The following is an 18707-nucleotide window of genomic DNA, read 5'->3' as shown; positions in this document are numbered from 1 at the left end:
GATTTAGTTTAGAGGAATATCACTTTCCTAGCATGCAGGAAGCCCTGGGTTCAATTTGAGCACATCAAAAGAATACAAAAAAGTCAGCGGCACTTGCCACCAAGTCTGACCACCTAAGCTCAATCCCCAGAACCCATGTGGTAGAAAAGAACCCACTTTCATAAGTTATCCTCTGACCTCCACAAATAAACCATGGCAGGTCACAACCACATATACAAATAAATAATATAAATGTGTTTTTATACATGTAAATATAAATATCAAAATATAATAATTTAATTTATAAATATAAGATCAAATTCTTCTGGGTTTCAATAAAAGACAGAGCAAAAGGGTCTAGGGAATGCAACTCAGCCAAAGTGGGCTTGCTTAGCATGCCTGAGACCCTGAGATCAACACTCAGTACTCTCCAAAACAATAACAATTAAAAATTTCAAAACAACAAAGAACTAAAATAGGCATTTCTCAAAAGTAAGAGAAAGGGAGGGAGGGAGGGAGGGAGGGAGGGAGGGAGGACAAGCGAGCATGCACACACAAATAGCCACTAGGGACATGAAAAGATCCTGAGCATCATTAATCATTACAAAAGTGGACATCAAAACCACTTCAACCACTTCATACCCGCTGGGCAGTGATAGCTTACGCTTTAATCCTGGCACTTGGGAGGCAGAGGTGGGCAGATCTCTGTAAGTTCAAGGTCAGTCTGGTCTACAAAGTGAGTTCCAGGACAGTAGTCAGGGCTACACAGAGAAATCCCTGTCTCGAGAAACAAAAATAAAAAGGAAGGATTTAAAAGAAAAGAGAGAGAGAGCTAGTTCTAGGACAAGTACCAAAGAAACCTTGTCTCAAAAAACAAAAAATAAAACAAAACAAAATCACTTCATACCCAAAGATGGTTATATTATTTTTTAAGTAGGATAATAAACACTTTGATACGGATTAAATGAAGTCATCATAACTATCGAGGGGAATGTAAAGCATCATGGTCACATTGTAACACAATTCGGTTTTTCAAAAGACATTTGAGCCAGTGAGATGGCTCATCAGGTAACACGCTTGCCACACATGTGATCACCTGAGTTTCACCCCTAGAACCCTCACAAAGTAGGAGAAAATGATTCGATAAAGTTGTCCTCTGACCTCCGTACATGTACAATAATATGCTTATGCCCTCCCAATACAATATATACACCATAACTTTTTAATTATTTTATTTAGGTATATGTGTATGGGTATTCTGCCCATGTGTATGTCTGTACTACATATGCATATAGTACCCTCAAGGACCAAGAAGAGGACATCAGATCCCTTGACTGGAGTTACAGACAATTAAGAGCTGCAATGTGGGTGTTAGGAATCAAACCTGGGTCATCTGGAAGAAGAGTCAATGCTCTTAACCCCTAAGCCAAATCTCCAACACCAATTTAATATATATATTGATATTAAATATATATTAATTTATATATATGAAATTGATGTTTATATGTGAATATATTTAATATATTCATATATATGTATATGAGAGAGAGAGAGAGAGAGAGAGAGAGAGAGAGAGAGAGAGAGAGAGAGAGAATTTTAAGCTACATGTGTGGTATATACTCTTACAAGTTAAGAGTATATATTGGCCAGACATGGTGGTTCCATGCCTTGAATTCCAGCACTCAAAATGCAGAGGTAGGAGCAGCTCTTGTGAGTTCAAGGCCAGTCTGGTCTACCTAGTGAATTCCAGGACAACAGAGTTACATGGTAAGACCTTGTCTCAAAACAAAAAGTCTGCACTGCTCTTGCAGAAGACTCAGTCAGGTGGCTAACAATGCCCTGTAACTCCAGCTCTGGGGAATCTGATGCCATCTTCTGGCCTCTGTGGCACCTACTCTTGTGTGCATATACCCACACTGACACATAAGTACACGTAGTTAAATCAAAATAAACCTAAAACAAAATAAAACAAACAAAACCTCTACATTTAAGCCAGATAGAAGGATCAAGAATTTAATGCCAGCCTGAACTACATAGTGACACCCTGTTTTCTCCTAGGAGTACACCTAAAGGAGTAGGAATTCAAGCAGTTACTTGTGCATCTGTATTCAAAGACGCTATTCACAGTTCTCAAAGAGTAGAGCTAACCCAGGTGTCCAACAACAGATAGACATTTAGTCGGGCACAGTGATTCACGACTGTAATCCCAGTAGCTGGATGGTACAAAGAGAAGGATCAGGACTTCAAAGCCAGCCTTAGCTATATAGTGAGTTCAAAACCGGACTGCATATGTATAATAAGATCCTGTTAAAAGAATAAATGCAAAAATTTAAAACTATACTATATAAACAACGGACTATATTACCCAGCCATATAAAAAGGTGAGAACAGATACATACAGCAACACAAACCTCAAAACATTACATCAAGTGAAATGAGCCAGACACAAGATGACATATATGATTCCACCTTCAAGAAATATCTAGAAATCACAAAGAAAGAACACAGAATCCACCTTCAGGGGTTAAAGAAAGGGAGAGTAGGGAATACATGCTTAATAGAAAGAGAGCTTCTATTTTAGAGTAGTAATAAAATTTATAACAAAAGTTGGTCAGTAAAACAGAAAACAGGGCAACTTTACCAAAACTAGCACATAATCTACAAGAGGCAGGAAGGCAAACATTAATGTTTTAGCCCAGACTCTTGGAAAGGGTTTCGTGCACAACCCTCAGCTCTGATGGGACTCACTCAGCATTTTACTTGGTAATGGTGTAACGGAATCAGATTTCTGAAGAGTATGATGTTTACACTTCTCTCCCATCCCTGCCACACTCCACCCTGCTCTGACTCCCGTCACATACTGCCCCAAGATGGACTCAGTTCTGCCTGGACCCACTCCACTCTCGGAAGTTATTACCCCTCTGGCCAGCCCATGTCTACCTAGGGGCAGACAGAAACCTTCCCTAAGGACATCTGCAGCCTTGAAAGAAAACAGCCCTGCTGGACCAGCACTGTGCTAAAAAAGCACAGCCAAACGGAAAAGCAAAGGCTTAGGACTAAAAATAGCTGCTCCACTCACCCAGCAGCAACAGCTTTTGCTTTCTGCCAGTCTCCCTCTCCATTTTTTTTTTTTTATCACAAAATGGAACTGCTGAGTGCCACACAAGTTCCTCCCAGCATCCTGGCTTCCTGGGGGCACCAATCACACTGAGAGACAGAGAATGGGTTCACAGCAACTGCACTGTTCTGAGCAGGTGTCTGCCCATGTCCAGGGTGATGGCGAGGTGCCAAGCTGGCTAAGGATGAATAAGGGAAGGGGTTGCCACATTAAGAGAGGCTAGGGAGGCCCAGGGAGATGGGTCTCAAGAGGACACAGTCCTAGAGATTCCAAATGCTTTTATCCTTCTTATCCCTGCAACCTTGACTTGAGAGGCAGGATAATGAGAGGGACCTACCACTATTAGAACATAAAACAAAAGGAAATAGCCAGCCATGGTAGCTCACATCTGCAATCCTGCCCCTTGTGAGGCTCAGTCAGGAGGATCACTAAGATCTCAAGGCTAGTCCACCGGACCACAGAGTGAGAAGCTATCTTAAAAGAAAGGAAGGGGGGGGGCGGCGCATTAACCCCAAAGCCACACATGTCCTTCCTCGTGTGATAGTGTTCATGCATATATGCATGTGCACACGCAGTCAGGTACTCCCGGAAGCCAGGGATAAATATGGGACCAGCGATGGGAAAGACAAATGAGAAGTCAAGGGCAAGATGACAAATGAACAAGAGGCCCAGAAGAGACTGAGGAACAGCAGGTCAGGGACAGCCAACGCACACACAGCAGCTCCTCGAGGAGGAAGGGGAATAGAGGGCAGAGAAATGGCAGCTCCCGTAGGGCTCTCATGCCAGCAGGAACACTGCTGCCAATACAAAGGATGAGAGATCAATTGAAAAATGGATCCTTCATCTCCCCTCAATAATTCCACAAGGACCACACACCTGACCTACTTATTGCTTCCATCCGTTTTCCCACAAAAGACAGCAGGCGTGGAGTTCAGTGGGCTATTGGGAAGACTGAGGAGAGAGCAAGGGAAAGTGAGGTTGGGTAGAAGAATGAGTTCCCCAGGCATTGCTGCGACGCCCAGAGAAGAAGCACAAACCCTGCAGCATGTAGCAGGGGTAAGTGTCTGTCCTTTAAGGCCTGGCTTGCAGCCAAGTCCCTTGGTTTTGGTAGAGAGAATGCCAGAAAAGCTCGCCCTGAGCTTTGGCCGAAGTCGAGGCAGAGGGAGAAGGATCAAGTGGAGGAAGGAGCACATAGCTGCACTTTGCCAAGATGACCTGAGAATCGCAAGCAAGGAACCAGGCAGCTGGGACCACCAAAGGGAGCTTGAACATAAAGCCAAATTCATAGCATCCCACTAGGCCTGAGGAGAGTGCCCTCCCAAAGCACTTGCTGCCCACAATGCCAAGTTTACCCTGCATGGCCTGCCAAACAAAGCCTCCCATCTCGCTTGGCCTTCAGAGAACAGATCTGCAAACTTTACGTGTTTGGCCTTCATCCAACTTCAGCACCTCTCAGTCCAGGAAAGAGGAACTATGTCAGCACCTCCCCCTCCCTGTAACTCTTTCCTTAAGTGCTCGGAGACAAGGGAGACAATAGGTCTCCAGATGGCCATTTGTAGGCGGGGCAATCTGTGTTGTCAGTTTACTGTGGCCCAGAACAGATGCTGGGGCAACATAGAGGAAAGGCCTTGGAGCTCCACCTCCTGCGTACCTCAGGCTGCTTTGTCCTCCAATCCACTGCACAGACTAGAGGAGAGGTCTGAGCCCTGTGTGAACAAGACAACCTTCAGTAACTTTAGTCTTTTCTGAGGATAGAAGACAAGCAGCCAGTAAAGGGAGGGAGAGGGGACTGTTGGGTTCACGCACGTTCTGACATGGCTGGCTAACGCAGATAGTGGCTGCCCCAAGCCTCAGGTCATGGCACGGGGATGAGAGAGGCTGAACATGTGAAAATGTCCAGGACAAGGCTAGCTGGAGCTTGGTCCTACCTACAGTACACAGATACTGATTGTTTTCCTCATCTTCTAGAAAAAAAGGGAAAGGGGAAGAATTTCAATTGTATTTTATAAGAAGAAAACTGAAAAGATAAAAAGATTGGGTAGAAAGCATAGCACAATGATTCAGAGTCAGATCTAAAAAAATCAATTCTGACAAATTCCTAGCCACTTGATCGTAGACACAACGTTAGGAAGCCAGCAGGATGGCTCACTGGGTAAGGGCACCTGCTAGACCCCCACGGCAGGGAGGACTCCCACAGCTGCCCTCGACATAGCACAATCCGTGGCACACACGCACCACACACATAATAAAGAAACAAATGTAATAAAAAATTAAAGACAACTTTGCTAGGTTTTCCTTTTCTCACCTATAAAATGGTCATAATAAGAGTTTCTACTTCAAAGAGTGGACGGGGGAATAAATAGGTAATGGAAGGGAAGGGTTTAGGGGCACTTAGCTATCCCTCCACTGCCCAGTCAATGAGGGCAAGTCAGAACCCCAGAATCACATTCCAGAGCCCACACCTCGTGCTTCCAAGATCCACAGTTTCCAGCTGACACATGAGCCTTTAGTTGTGTACCTGCTCCCGGGAGGTGAAGAAAACAGATACTTAAAAAAAAAAAATCTCCACACCTGAGCACAGCCAGTTCAGAGCGGAAGTCCCAGGCAGACCCAATCCACTCAGCTTTCTGAGCACACTAGCACCCAGAGAGCCAGGCCCAAGCACACAGAACCGCCAGCTGCAGAACCAGCTGTGAAACAATCCCATGCTTTCCGACTGAAGGCTAGAGGATGCGCTCTTCCCACAGACACAGCTCATTACTATATACGGGCCGTACAAACGCGGACACACCATCATTCACCTCCTCACAAACAGAGGCCAACCATCTAATCTAAACAGGAAATAAAATAAACAGGAAATGCAAAGGGGATGTTGAAAGAACATCCCTGACATGGAGGAACACCGTACAAGGCTTAAGGAAAAAAAAGAGAAATGTTAAAAAAATAACTTGAAGGACAAAAGAACTAGGCTCGGAGTGGTCAGACAAATAGGCTTTTCCCCGAGATACAAACTAAGCAGAAAGTCAAGACAGAGTCTTTGACTATCAAAAGAAATATGGCAGCTAACTGTAGTCCACCCACTAGCTGGCCAGACTGGATTCAGAACTGGCCATTTGTGCACTATATTTCCCCAAGTAGAAAGGTCATTCCTAGGGTGAATCAAATAGCAACTTCTCTTAAATCCAAGGCAATCAAAAGCAAAAGTAAGAGACTGTTGGAAGACACAGTTTCCAGTGCACACAAGCCTGTTCTTCTCTGAAGAGGGCTGAAGAGACAGCCCAAGAGGCCTTTCCAACAGCAGCACAAGGACAGACTGGCTCTGCCAGAGGACACAGGGAGCCAAGAGAGCTCTACGGGCCCACCTGGAACAAGAGCTCTGGGAGGAAAGAAGTAAAAGCAATGAAGACACATTCTTGGCTCTTTTAATCCTTTGTACTCAAAGAGGTGGGAGGACACGACCCACCTCATGCCCACTCTAGGAGAATGACGTACATATTTTCAAGAAAGAAGCTAAATAGATTATTAGAAAATTGCAATCTTAGAGACAAAAGATAATGGTTATATATAAGAGCAATCAAGAGACAAATAAAGTGATTGAATAAAAGAAAGCCTCGCCTGTCCCTCTCCAGAATGGTCACAGCCTTCAAAAATCTGAATGTTGGAAGCTAAAGCTCAGTCTTCATTTGGATTGCTGAGTCCAGATGACAAGGCAGCCGCTCCATCGGCCACAGAGCATAGCAGTAGATTCATAAAAGTTCTGCTGGAAACAGAAAGGGAAGTGAGTAGGGCAAGGACTTTGGTGCCATCAGAACAGGAGTGAGGACCAAAACAAGAGTAGAGTCACTGTCTATGGAGAAACCTCAGAGCAAAGGACAGCAGACCAAGAACAGTCCTCAGTGTCCACTGCAGGCCAGGGAAAGAAAAGCAGCAGGCTGAGAAGCCAGAGGCAGCAGCAATGAGACAAGTGTGCTGAATCACACAGTCCAGGAGAACAGAGACTGCACGGATCAATAGTGCTGCTCCTAGAAACCTGGGTTATGAAGTGAAAATCCCAGTGACGAGTATGAGACACCCTCCCGTGACAGGGAGTTCCCAGAAGCACCCACAATAATAGAGGCTGGCATTATTTGTCTTGGTGACACACCAAAGAAGATGGTCAGCTCTCATGCTGAGGCTATCACACACTGGATGTAGGACAAAAACCAGGCTGGAATTGATCTGAGAACTTCCTCCACGCTGGCCAGCTTTCGTACTACTGCAAGGTGCTGTGGGAAAAAAATCATCATCAATGATCTTATCCAACAGTGGTCTGAACTGGGGTGCTATAAAACCAGCTTACCAGGCAAAATGTAACCACTGGGGCAATAGTGGCATGACTATATGAGGGAATTAACTGCTTTCTAACTGGATTTGAGACGCACTCCACAGAAGGGAATTCATAACTGGCACTGTAAATCTGGTCAAAAGTCCATACACTAAAGAGTCATAGGCCCTAGCGGGGAATCTGCTGTTGTTTGGCAGTGGACCTGCTAGCAAACTGCCTTTATATGTGTTTATATCTATAGATTAATGCTGGTATCGACCTTGATCAGAGAAACCTTTTGTAGTAGGTACAGCTAATGCAGACTTAAACCTGGTCAAAGTTCTAGGGAAAACTGACTGTTGAGTGCTGTGGAGTATCCCTAAGTGGGACATCTACATCTGTCACATACACGCACACACACTCCTCTGTGGCTCAAGGAACACCACCAAACATGGGGTGGGGGGAGCCAGAAGATGGCAAAGAGTGCTGTGAAACACCCTCTTCTGGACATGAACTCCAGCAGCTGTGGTTAACTGCATAAGACTTACCTAAGACCAAGCCGGTCAACTCCAACACAGATGGGAGAGGGACTCATGAGGTCCCACCCTAGCTAAAGAGTTATTGGCAGTTAATAGCTAGCTACTGGGGGAGTTATTTTTCTTTGGTGGTATAGCCACTGGTAAGTTATCCATGTTCTAGGAAGTAACCCAAAATCTATACTCATACAAGCAACCAGAATTAAACTGAGTCATAAAAAAAAAAAAAAGACATGAAAGTAGGAGAGGAACTTGTTGGGAAAAAAGGGACTCAGAAAACAGAAAAGGGTAAAAATGGGCTAAGGAGGAGTGGTTATAATCAAAACACATGTCTTTCTGTTTGTTTGTCTCTTTGTTTGTCTGTTTTGAGACAGGTTTTTTCTGTGTAGCCCTGGCTGTCCTGGAACTCACTTTGAAGACCAGGCTAGCATCAAACTCACAGAGATTCACCTACCTCTGCCCCCCCCCCCCAGTACTTGAAAAATCTGTAAAAGAATAAATTAAAATATTTTTAAAAAGAGAGAAGGAGGAGGTGTTGGAAAGATGGCTCAGCAATTAAGAGCATCTGCTTTCTTCCGGAGGAGTTCAGTTGCTAACACCCATGTCAGATAGCTCAGAACCATCTGTAAACCCGCTCCAGGGGTTCCGACACCTCTGGCCTCTGTGGGCACCTTCACTTACATGCACATACCCACATGAAGATACATACACTTACACATAATTAAAAATAATAAAAATAAATATATTTTAAAGAGAGAAGAGCGAATCACAGGAAAAACCAAGTTGTAAATAGCAATGCCAAGAGCTCAATCCAAACGAGGAGTTGATCACTGGATTCGGTAATGAGGCAGCAAGAGGGTCATTCAAAGAGGAGCCACACATGAAGTTTAAAAACAAATGGAGGCCAAGGCAGTGCACTTTGAAGTTTAGAAATTTTCACTATTCCACTGGATTCTTAATTTTAAAAGGTGTACTTCAATAGTATGACAGAAGGGTTCTCCAATGCCATGGAGCAGGTTCCTACCGTAACACACAGCCATGGCCCAGAGCACATTCCTGGGACAGTGAGGAGCAGCCACACCATCAGAGACATGAGGAACGGGAGCAAATTCTCCAAGGAGAAACTCATGTCAGACATAATTCCATGTACTCTGAGCCCCAGCCACGTCCCAGTCTGCTCAGCAGCTTTGTTCTTGGTTGAGTTGTACTGAGTACAACTGTAGAATTGGTGTGGAAGATGAACGCATCAGTCAGACTCCTTCCCCCGTCTTCCAACACAATAACTAAGCATCCCAGAGGAGAATAAATTCTGTCAAATAATAAGTACATGCAACATTTATGGAGCACTGTCTCCGTTCTAAGCACGGTGCTGAGCTCCTTTACTCTCCACAATAACCCTCCGAGGTGTTTCTAACGTGCTGCTCATTTACCCGCAAGGAGACAAAAACTCAGAGGTTAAGTAACGAGCCAGAGTTCAGGCAGCATGAGAGCAATAGAGTGTGAACTTAACGCCAGTCGGGCTGCAGTCCAGGGCTGGGAAATCAGCCACAGGACTGGATCCATCATTTCATTTGTTCTGAAATAGCATGAATAAATAATAATATTTTGTGTTATGACAAATTTTTAAATGAGCCTACTGGGGCCCTCTTGTGGCTAGACCTGCTTCTATCGTGTCCAAGCTACTGTGGCACACACACAGCACACAGGCAGGGGCGGGTGTAGGATAAGCCTGGTCAATATGCCTTCCACTAGACAAGCTTTTAACAGAGTGGCAAGAACACACTCATTTATAATTGTTCCTTGGTGCTGCCTGAGGTCCTGAGAGTGATCAGTTAGTGCTAATAACAATAAAAGTTACAAGAAACTCCACTCTGTCTCATCTCTACTCCAGTACAATGTTCTAAGCACAGTGCTAAGCTCCTTTACTCTCCACAACAGCCCCGAGGAGGCTCTGACACGTCAATATGACGACTCTGGATTGATTCGGGTATGACTGACTAGCCATGTGACTTTGGGATAGATGATCAACATTGTCATCTTTATACACAAAGACCTGATAATAACTACTTGGTAGTATAGTTATTAGATTAAATGAGATAACAAAATATAGAAACCAGTGCCTGACACAAAGTGGAAGTCAAAGAATCTTGGAGCTGAGCAGAGCATTGTGGTGCAAACCTTTGATCCCAGCACTCAGGGAGCAGAGCCAGGCAGCTCTCTCTAAGCTTGAGGCCAACCTGGTCTATGTAACGCATTCCAGACCAGCTAGGGCTACATGGTATGATCTTTTCTTAACAAAATGAAAATTAAAAAGCTTGTAGTTAAATATCTATTATTAGAGAAAATTCTGAACAGAACAAAGTAGTAAGGACTCGGCTGCCATCCAGCCCCTGCCTGGAGCCCAGTCCTGAGCCACAAGTTACCCACAAACCTGGACTATACAATGGATGGGCACACACACTGAAACCTAAGTGATACTGGCTGCCTCTGAGTTAGAGCCAGCTGGTCAAAAGCTGAAAGATGCTTCAGAGTCCAGCTTCCTAATGACTTAGTTCTGTCTTCACATTCCTGCTGATGTTCTTCTATCTCTAAAGAGTATCAGGGATTTCAGCAGAAGCCACAACAGGCACAGCAGAGCAGGGATCAGAATTCATCATTCCTTTCTCCTAATGCCTCTAGGCTTCCAGAGGACAGCAGCATCTCTTAGTAGGACCAGAAGAGTCTGGAGGAAGGGAAACCTCCAGTTCATAGCTCCAAATAACATACCAACCTTTATTCTGTGCTGGTTTATAAGCCCTTGGTATTCATACTCACATAAATACCAAGTGTGTATATGTTTTTAAGTTTATATGTTTACTTATCTTTATTTTTTATGTGTATGTGCATTTTGCCTGCATGTAAGTGTACATGCATACAGTGCCATCAGAGACCAGAAGAGGGCATCAGGTCACGTGGAACTGGAGTTATAGACAGTTGTTAGCTGCCATGTGGGTGCTGGGAACCAGGTCCTCTACAAGAGCTGTTAATCTCTCCAGCCCCACACAGATACATTTTAGCATTAGCCTCAGTATCCTGAGCCTTGTGGACCACTTTCTTTTTTTTTTTATATGAAAATATTTTTTTTATTTATTCATTTATTAAAGATTTCTGTCTCTTTTCCACCACCGACTCCCATTTCCCTCCCCTTCCCCCAATCAAGTCCCCTTCCTTGTCAGCCCAAAGAGCAATCAGGGTTCCCTGCCCTGTGGGAAGTCTGGACCACTTTCTACGGAACAGAATCTACCAAACTTATCACTGCTGACATCAAGAGGTTTCAAATCCTGCTCACAACCAACAGATAAGGAAGCTTTCCACATTTAAGGCAGTACAATTATTTAAAAGAAAGTCCCCAAAGAGACACTACTGTAGGCAACTTGAAATACAACTTTGTAATACAACTTAGTCCTCCTTAACTTACAGAGGCCACTCCAAAAAAAAAAAAAGGCATTTTCTTGTAAAAAACCACTTTGCAGCAATATGAGAGGATAGGCTATCAACTACAGAACTTACAACTACCCATATTGACTACAAATGTCTTCAGGTAACCAAAGCATTATAGTTTATTTGTAAAGTGCCTAAGAGCCCACGGCTATTTATAATACCACATCCTTGAAATTTGAAAGGGAGATGAATTTTAAAACATACACATTTACATACGTGGGAAGAAACACAAAAAAAAAAATCAGATGCTTCTCGACATAACTCAGAGAGCCATAACTCACGGGCTTCACAATCCCACCCAACACCCAGAGAAAAACAGGCATCGTCTCCCAAAGATGGTGGGTGGCTGGGTAGGGAGCCAGGAAACAAAGAAACCTAAACTCAGCACTTGGCACACAATTAGGGAGCAGAGAATTGTAAATGCATTGTTTCTGACTCTAAATATATCTACATTTATTACCAATTTGGGATCAGAAACTACATTTAGTTCTGCCGTGACCACACGCTAAAAATATTAAGCAGAGTATTGCCTAGGAAACGGCCATCGGTCCTCTAGGCTGCTGCAGCCTTACTTCAGAGCTACTCTGCCATGCTCCCAGGAGAGCCTTCGTGGGCTTTACTGAGATTCTCATTGTAAGTGAAACTGCCACTATTCTGCCAAAAGTTCTCCTTTGCATCTCAGAAGACAAAGATGGACACAGTGGGACAAGCCTGTAATAACAGCACTTCAGAGACAGGCAGGAAGTTTGAGACAGAGCAGATGTCTATTGAGTTCTAATCAAGACTATTTCAATAAAAAAGATGGAGGAAAAAGGCAATGGGGTGAATATGATCAATGCATTATATACATGTATGAAAATGACATCATACCAATTATTTATGGATAATATATGCTGATGTAAAGTTTGAAACATTAAAAGTGACCAAAACGGGGGATGGGAGGTGAGACTATAATCCCAGCAGAGCCAATAAAAGTAGGAGCACAGCCTCAAGGCCAGCCTCAAAAACATAAGTCTGTCCAAAAATGGAAAAAAAAAAAAAAAAGATAAAAGGGGCCTACCCAAGGTTTCCTAGTTAGCATTAACTGTCAACTTGGCATACTTTAGAATCACTTGGAGAAGGTCTAAACTGAATTAACTGTGTTTATCAGGCTGGTTTGTGAGCATGTCTGTCCTTGTCTTGATGGTTAACTTTTGTGAGAAGGCCACTGTGGGCAAATCCATTCCCTGGGCAAGTAGTCTCGGGCTATATCAGGAAGCTAGATAAGCAAGCCAGAGAAGAAGGCAGCAGCAGGCAGTGTTCCTCCATGATTTCTGCTGTACTTCCTTGACAGTAAATGAGTCCCTGGATTGGAGAAAATGCTGTGTGAAATAACAAGAGTCTTGCTTTCAGGTTCTTGACCTGATTCCTCTCAATGATGGACTGTGACCGTTTCATCCTACGAAACCCTTTCTTCCCCTAAATTGCTTTTAGCCCAAGTATTTTAGCACAGCAATAGAAAGGAGACCAGAACACTGCGCTCTCTTGGGTAGTCAGGCTCTACTTCACAGGCTTGTCACAACTGAAATCCATCTGACTAGCAAGTCCACAAGGGTGAGGGATAATTGTCTGCCTGAGCTTTTATCTTCAGATTCCAACACTGTCTGACACACACACCAAAAAAAATGTTGATTGAGCAAAAGTAAAAACATTTAAAAAAAAAACATGTACTAGCAAATGATTAGCTGTTTTAAAAATTGTTTTGGGGGTCTGGACAGATGACTCAGCACTTAAGAGCACTGGCTGATATTTCAGATGACCTGGGTTCAATTCCAAGTACCCACATGGCAGCTCTCTGTAATTCCAGTCGTAGTAAATCTGATGCCTTCTAGCATTCATGGGCACTGGCACACACATGGTACCCAGATACACATGCAGGAAAAACACCTATACACGCAAAAAATATTTTTTAAAAAATGTCTATTGTGATCGATAAAAACAGGTAGATAAAATATTACTGATGAGACAAGTCAAAGGGTCACTGAAAGTTCCAGGCCAGCCTGGTCTACCTGGAGAATATTAGGCCACCTAGAGTTACATAGTGAGACCCTGTCTCAAAATGTACTCCCTCTCAAAATACTGAGTAGAAGAAGCAGAGCTGTTATATATATTGATTACTAGTTTAAACAAAGTATGTGTGGCCGCCTCTATGGTTATATACAAACCTGGAGTTATGGAAAGCTGTGCTCAGTGGAGTCTTTATCCTGAAATGTTAACTACACAAGAAACAGTTAAATAAGTTCTCTTTTGATGATCTCGTGGATAACTTAGAAGCCTGGTCAGAAAGTCCAGGATCAGACCATCCATCATCAGCCCAAGGAAACGTGGGGAAAGCTAGGATTTAACCCTACTTGCCAGGGCAGCCTCCAGTCTGAGTCTGAAGAATCATCAGTGTGGCTGGCTCCCCAGAAAAGTGGTCAAAAGTGTCAAAGCAAGTATAAAAAAGTGGACTTGATCCAGCTTCAAGGCTAGAGCTTCAAACAGGAAGTACTGGACAACGGATGCCAAGACCTAATGGTCAGCAAAGTGAGTGTTAAGAATGAAAGCAGAGGGCTGGGGAGACAGCTCCATGAGCAGTGCTTGACATGCGACCATGGACACTTGAGTGTGACTTCTTAAAACCCACATTTAAAAACAATCAAAAACCCAGCTAGACATGGTAACATACATGTCTGTAATCCCAGCATTCCTGTAGGGGGGATGGGTGAGAAAAAAAGGAATATCCTGGGTAGGGAGGTGGAGGGAGGGGTCATTGATACAGATATATCATACACAGACAAAGAATGGTTTAAATAAATAAATAAAAGGTAGCAGTACTCAAAGCCTTCTAAATTCTTCCATAAAGCATAACAGAACAGTTCTTTTTGCATTTTATGAGATCAGCCTGACCCTGATATTAAAGCTGGACAATGACATTACAAAAAAATTACAGGCCCCCCCATAGGCACATAGATGTAAAAAGACTGAACATAACATTAGTAAACCATTTTTAACAGCATATTAAGAGACTTATACATGATCAAATCATATTTGTCTTGGGAAGTTTAAGAGAGGTGGGAGGCACATGATCATCTCAACTGGTAGAGAAAAAGCACTTAAAATCCAACACCCTTTCATAGTCTAAACAAAGTAAACCGGAATAGAGTAGAACTCACCATATGACGAGGAACAGACATGAAAAGCCTATAGCTACTACTGTATTCGTCCGTAAAGGCTGAAAGTCCATCTAAAATCAGGCACAGGCCTGGAGGGATGGCTCAGCCGTTAAAGGCTAGGCTCACAACCAAAAATAAAATCAGGCACAAGGTAACTGCTTTGACCACTTCTAATATGCACAATAATAGAGCAATTAAGGAGGAAAGGCATCTGAAACAGAAAGAGCAACGGAAAATTATCTCTAGTTGAAGACTGCGCAATCTTACATGTAACAAACAAAAACTAGAGAACCAACCAGAGATTCTGCTAGAGTGCCTAAATGTAGGGGAAAATAGTTGTATTCTTTATACACCAGCAGTGAGCTTTCAACAAAGGGATGAAAACAGGGCTGGAGATGGCTCTGCTCTTACAGAGGAGCCATGTTCGTCACCAGCACCCACACCAGGCAGCTCCGCACGCCTGAAGCACTGCTTCCAGAGCACCTGATCTCAATGACCCACACAGACACACACAGGTACACATAATTTAAAACTAAGACGGAAAGGAAGGAGGAAGGAAGGAAAAAGGGAGGGAGGGAGGGAGGGAGGGAGGGAGGGAAGGAAGGAAGGAAGGAAGGAAGGAAGGAAGGAAGGAAGGAAGGAAGGAAGGAAGGAAGGAATCCGGCCAGTAGTGGCACACATCTTTGTTCCAGCACGCAGGAGGCAGAGGCAGGTGGATTTCTGTGAGTTCGAGACCAGTCTGGTCTACAAGAGCTAGTTCCAGTACAAGTTCCAAAGCTACACAGAGAAACCCTTTTTTAAAAAAAAAAAAAAAAAAAAAAAAGCAATGTTACCTAAAATATTACCAAAAAGGATAAAATAGTTAGAAATTAATTTAACAAAGAAGGTGAAAGACTATGTACTAAAACCTATAAAGCACTGCTAACAAAATTAAAAAGATCTAAATAAACAAAGACATCTTGGGGTGGATTAAAATATTTAACACTGTCAAAATGACAATCCCACGCAAAGCAAGGCACAGATTCAACACAATTCCTCTCAAATTCCCAGTAGCATTTTTTATGGAAATAGTGTGTGTGTGTGTGTACATATATCATAAAATTCATATGGTGTTTTAAAGGACCCTGAATACTCAAAACAATCTTGAAAAAGAACAAAGTAGGAGACAAAAGTTGAAGAATTTACAAGTTCCAATTTCAAAACTTATGACAAAACTCAATTAAAAAAATTAAGAACTAACATAAGATAAACATATAAACTAAAGTCAAGAAAACATCTACAGACAACTGACTTTTAAAAAACATTTTGTTTCTATCCATGCATGCACACATATGTGCATGTATACAGGTGCCTATGCTACAGCACATGGATGGTCCTCAGAGGACAACCCAGGGGAGTCCACTCTCTCCCTCCATCACATGGGTCCTAGGGATTGAATTCAGGTTGGCGGTCCTCATGGCAAGCACCTCCATAGCTCACAAGGCTTGAAAAATGGATCAAAGACCTAATTTAAAAGATAAAGACTATACAACTCTTAGAAGAAGACAAGACACACTTTCAGCTACAGAGAAACCCTGTCTCAAAAAAACAAAAACAAAGCCGGGCGATGGTGGCGCACGCCTTTAATCCCAGCACTCGGGAGGCAGAGGCAAGCGGATCTCTGTGAGTTCGAGACCAGCCTGGTCTACAGAGCTAGTTCCAGGACAGGCTCCAAAGCCACAGAGAACCCCTGTCTCGAAAAACAAAGTAAAACAAAACAACAACAAAAAACTTTCATGAGGCTAATTTGACAACTGTTTAACACCAAAATCATAGGTAATACAAGAAAACAATAGGTAAGGTGAACTTTAATAACATTAAAAACTTGTAGCTAGAGAGATGGCTCAAAGGTTAAAATTAAAATCATTTGCAGCCGGTTGTGGTGGCGCACGCCGCTAGGATTTGCTGAAGGAGGCAGAGGCAAGAGGATCACGAGCTCGAGGCCAGCCTTAAAAAAAAATAAAATAAAATCATTTGCTGCTCAGTTAGGAAAACAAGAGTTCAGATCCCAGTAGCCTAGATAGCCCATAAGATCCTGTAATTCAAAAAAACAGGGTACAGACCTAAACAGAGAACTCTCAAAAGGCAAATCTAAAATGTTTGAAAGACACTTAAGGAAATGCTCAACATCCTTAGCCATCAGAGAAATACAAATCAAAACAACTCTGAGATTCCATCTTACACCTAGAAGAATGGCCAAGATCAAACACACAGACACACACACACACACACAAAATGATGACAGCTTATGCTGGAGAGGATGTGGATGCTGGTGGGAGTGCAAACTGGTACAGCTGCTTTGGAAATCATTATGGCGATTTCTCAGAAAATTAGAAAACAATCTACCACAAGACCCAGCAATACTGCTGTTGGGTATATACCCAAAGGATGCTCAATTGTACCACAAGGGCATGTGCTCGACTGTGTTCACAGCAGCATTATTTGTAATTGCAGAACCTGGAAACAACCTAGATGCCTCTCAACTGAAGAATAAAAGAAATGTGGTCCATTTACACAATGGAGTACTACACAGCAGTAAGAAAACAATGACATCTTGAAACTTTCAGGCAAATGGATGGATCTAGAAAAAACTATACTGAGTGAGATAACCCAGACCCAGAAAGACGATATGATAAGTACTAACTCATAGGTGGCTTCTAGACATAAAGCAAAGAAAACCAACCTGCAGTCCACAACCCCAGAACCTAGACAACAAAGAGGACACTAGGAGTGGCGTGCATGGATCTACATAGGAGGGAGAAAAGAAGACAAGCTCTCCTGAGTAACTTGGGAATGTGGGGGTCACAGGAGAGGGTAGAATGGAAGGGAGAGGAAGGGAGGGATGCTGAGAAAAATGTATAGCTCAATAAAAATAATAAAATATTTTTAAAAAAAGAACCTATAATTCCTCCAAGGGATCCAGGGCTTTCTTCTGGCCTCACACATACACATGCAGACACACATACACAAAGCATATAGCCATAATTATTTTCAAATTTTATGCTTCATAAACTTTACTGTATCAAAAACATAAAACTGATTAAAAACAAACAGTTTGGGGCTATAACTCAATTGGCAGAGAGCTTCCTTAGCATGTGCAAGGCCAAGGCTTTTATGCCCATTGCTGGGGGAAAGGAAGAAGGACAGGAGAAAACATAGAAAATGTTTGCAGATCATATCTGATAAGAATATAATATCACAATAGATAAAACACCTCCTACAATTCAACAACAGAAAGAAAAACTCTATTTGAAAATGGTTAAAGAACTTAAACTTTGAACTTCTGATCTTCCACTACCACGGTCTACATGATGGGAATACAGCCCTCAAATCAAAGTACGCCTAAAGCTTAGGTCCTATGCTAGGGCTGAAGGAGAATATGGTATTAGCTTCAAACTTTAAATGCCCTCCCAATCTCAGAGCTATTCCAACTATCCAAATAGCCTCACTGCAACCCTGATTGGCACAGCAAGAGCTCACCCCATTACCAATTCACTGCATCAGCACTACAGAGGAGCGCAATCAGCATGGGGAAACAGCTGAATTATGTCAGCAGCTGTAAATTGTGCGCTGTCTCTTCTCCTCCAAGTCCATGTTCACCTATGTCCAATGCCCCAACAATGAATGGGCATTTGTCCAGTATCTATGTCAACTACAGTAACCAAAATTGAGTTCAATTAACAGTATTTTAAAACCCCAATTAACTGATAGTTTAAAAGCTTTAATCTGAACAATATAACACTTTAACTTCAAACAGCCTTGATCTCTTAGTTAAGCTATTTGGAAAATAGTACAAAGCACAGTGCTCTGAGGAGTCATCTCCAGGCCCTGGCCTCGGCAGGACATGAGAGGAGAAAGATGCACTGCATATTCCTGGGGACGCCCCAAGAGTTGTCCGGGTTTTCTAAGGGGGTGTCTTTTCTTTACAGCTCTGTTGGTCTCCATAGGACAGCAAGAATAAGACAAACACATTCTGAGCATGGAAAAGCACCAAAGGCGGCGACAATTTATTTTTTTAAAGTGTAGTTTTTTTAAAGCACACATAAACCCAAGAGAGT

At 42.8% G+C, this 18707-nt stretch overlaps 1 protein-coding gene across 3 annotated transcripts in view; it reads right to left on the bottom strand.

Moving 5' to 3' along the window:
- Positions 1–18707, bottom strand: part of Sil1 (SIL1 nucleotide exchange factor) — a 245648-nt gene that overhangs the window by 181955 nt on the left and 44986 nt on the right. The window lies entirely within an intron of this gene.

Source organism: Alexandromys fortis, unplaced genomic scaffold (assembly GCF_014885135.2).
Source record: "Alexandromys fortis isolate MF-2015 unplaced genomic scaffold, M_Fortis_MF-2015_v1.1 scaffold_25, whole genome shotgun sequence".
NCBI lineage: Eukaryota > Metazoa > Chordata > Mammalia > Rodentia > Cricetidae > Alexandromys > Alexandromys fortis.
The sequence above is the reverse complement of the archived record's forward strand: the minus strand, read 5'-3'. Positions and strand labels throughout refer to the sequence as shown.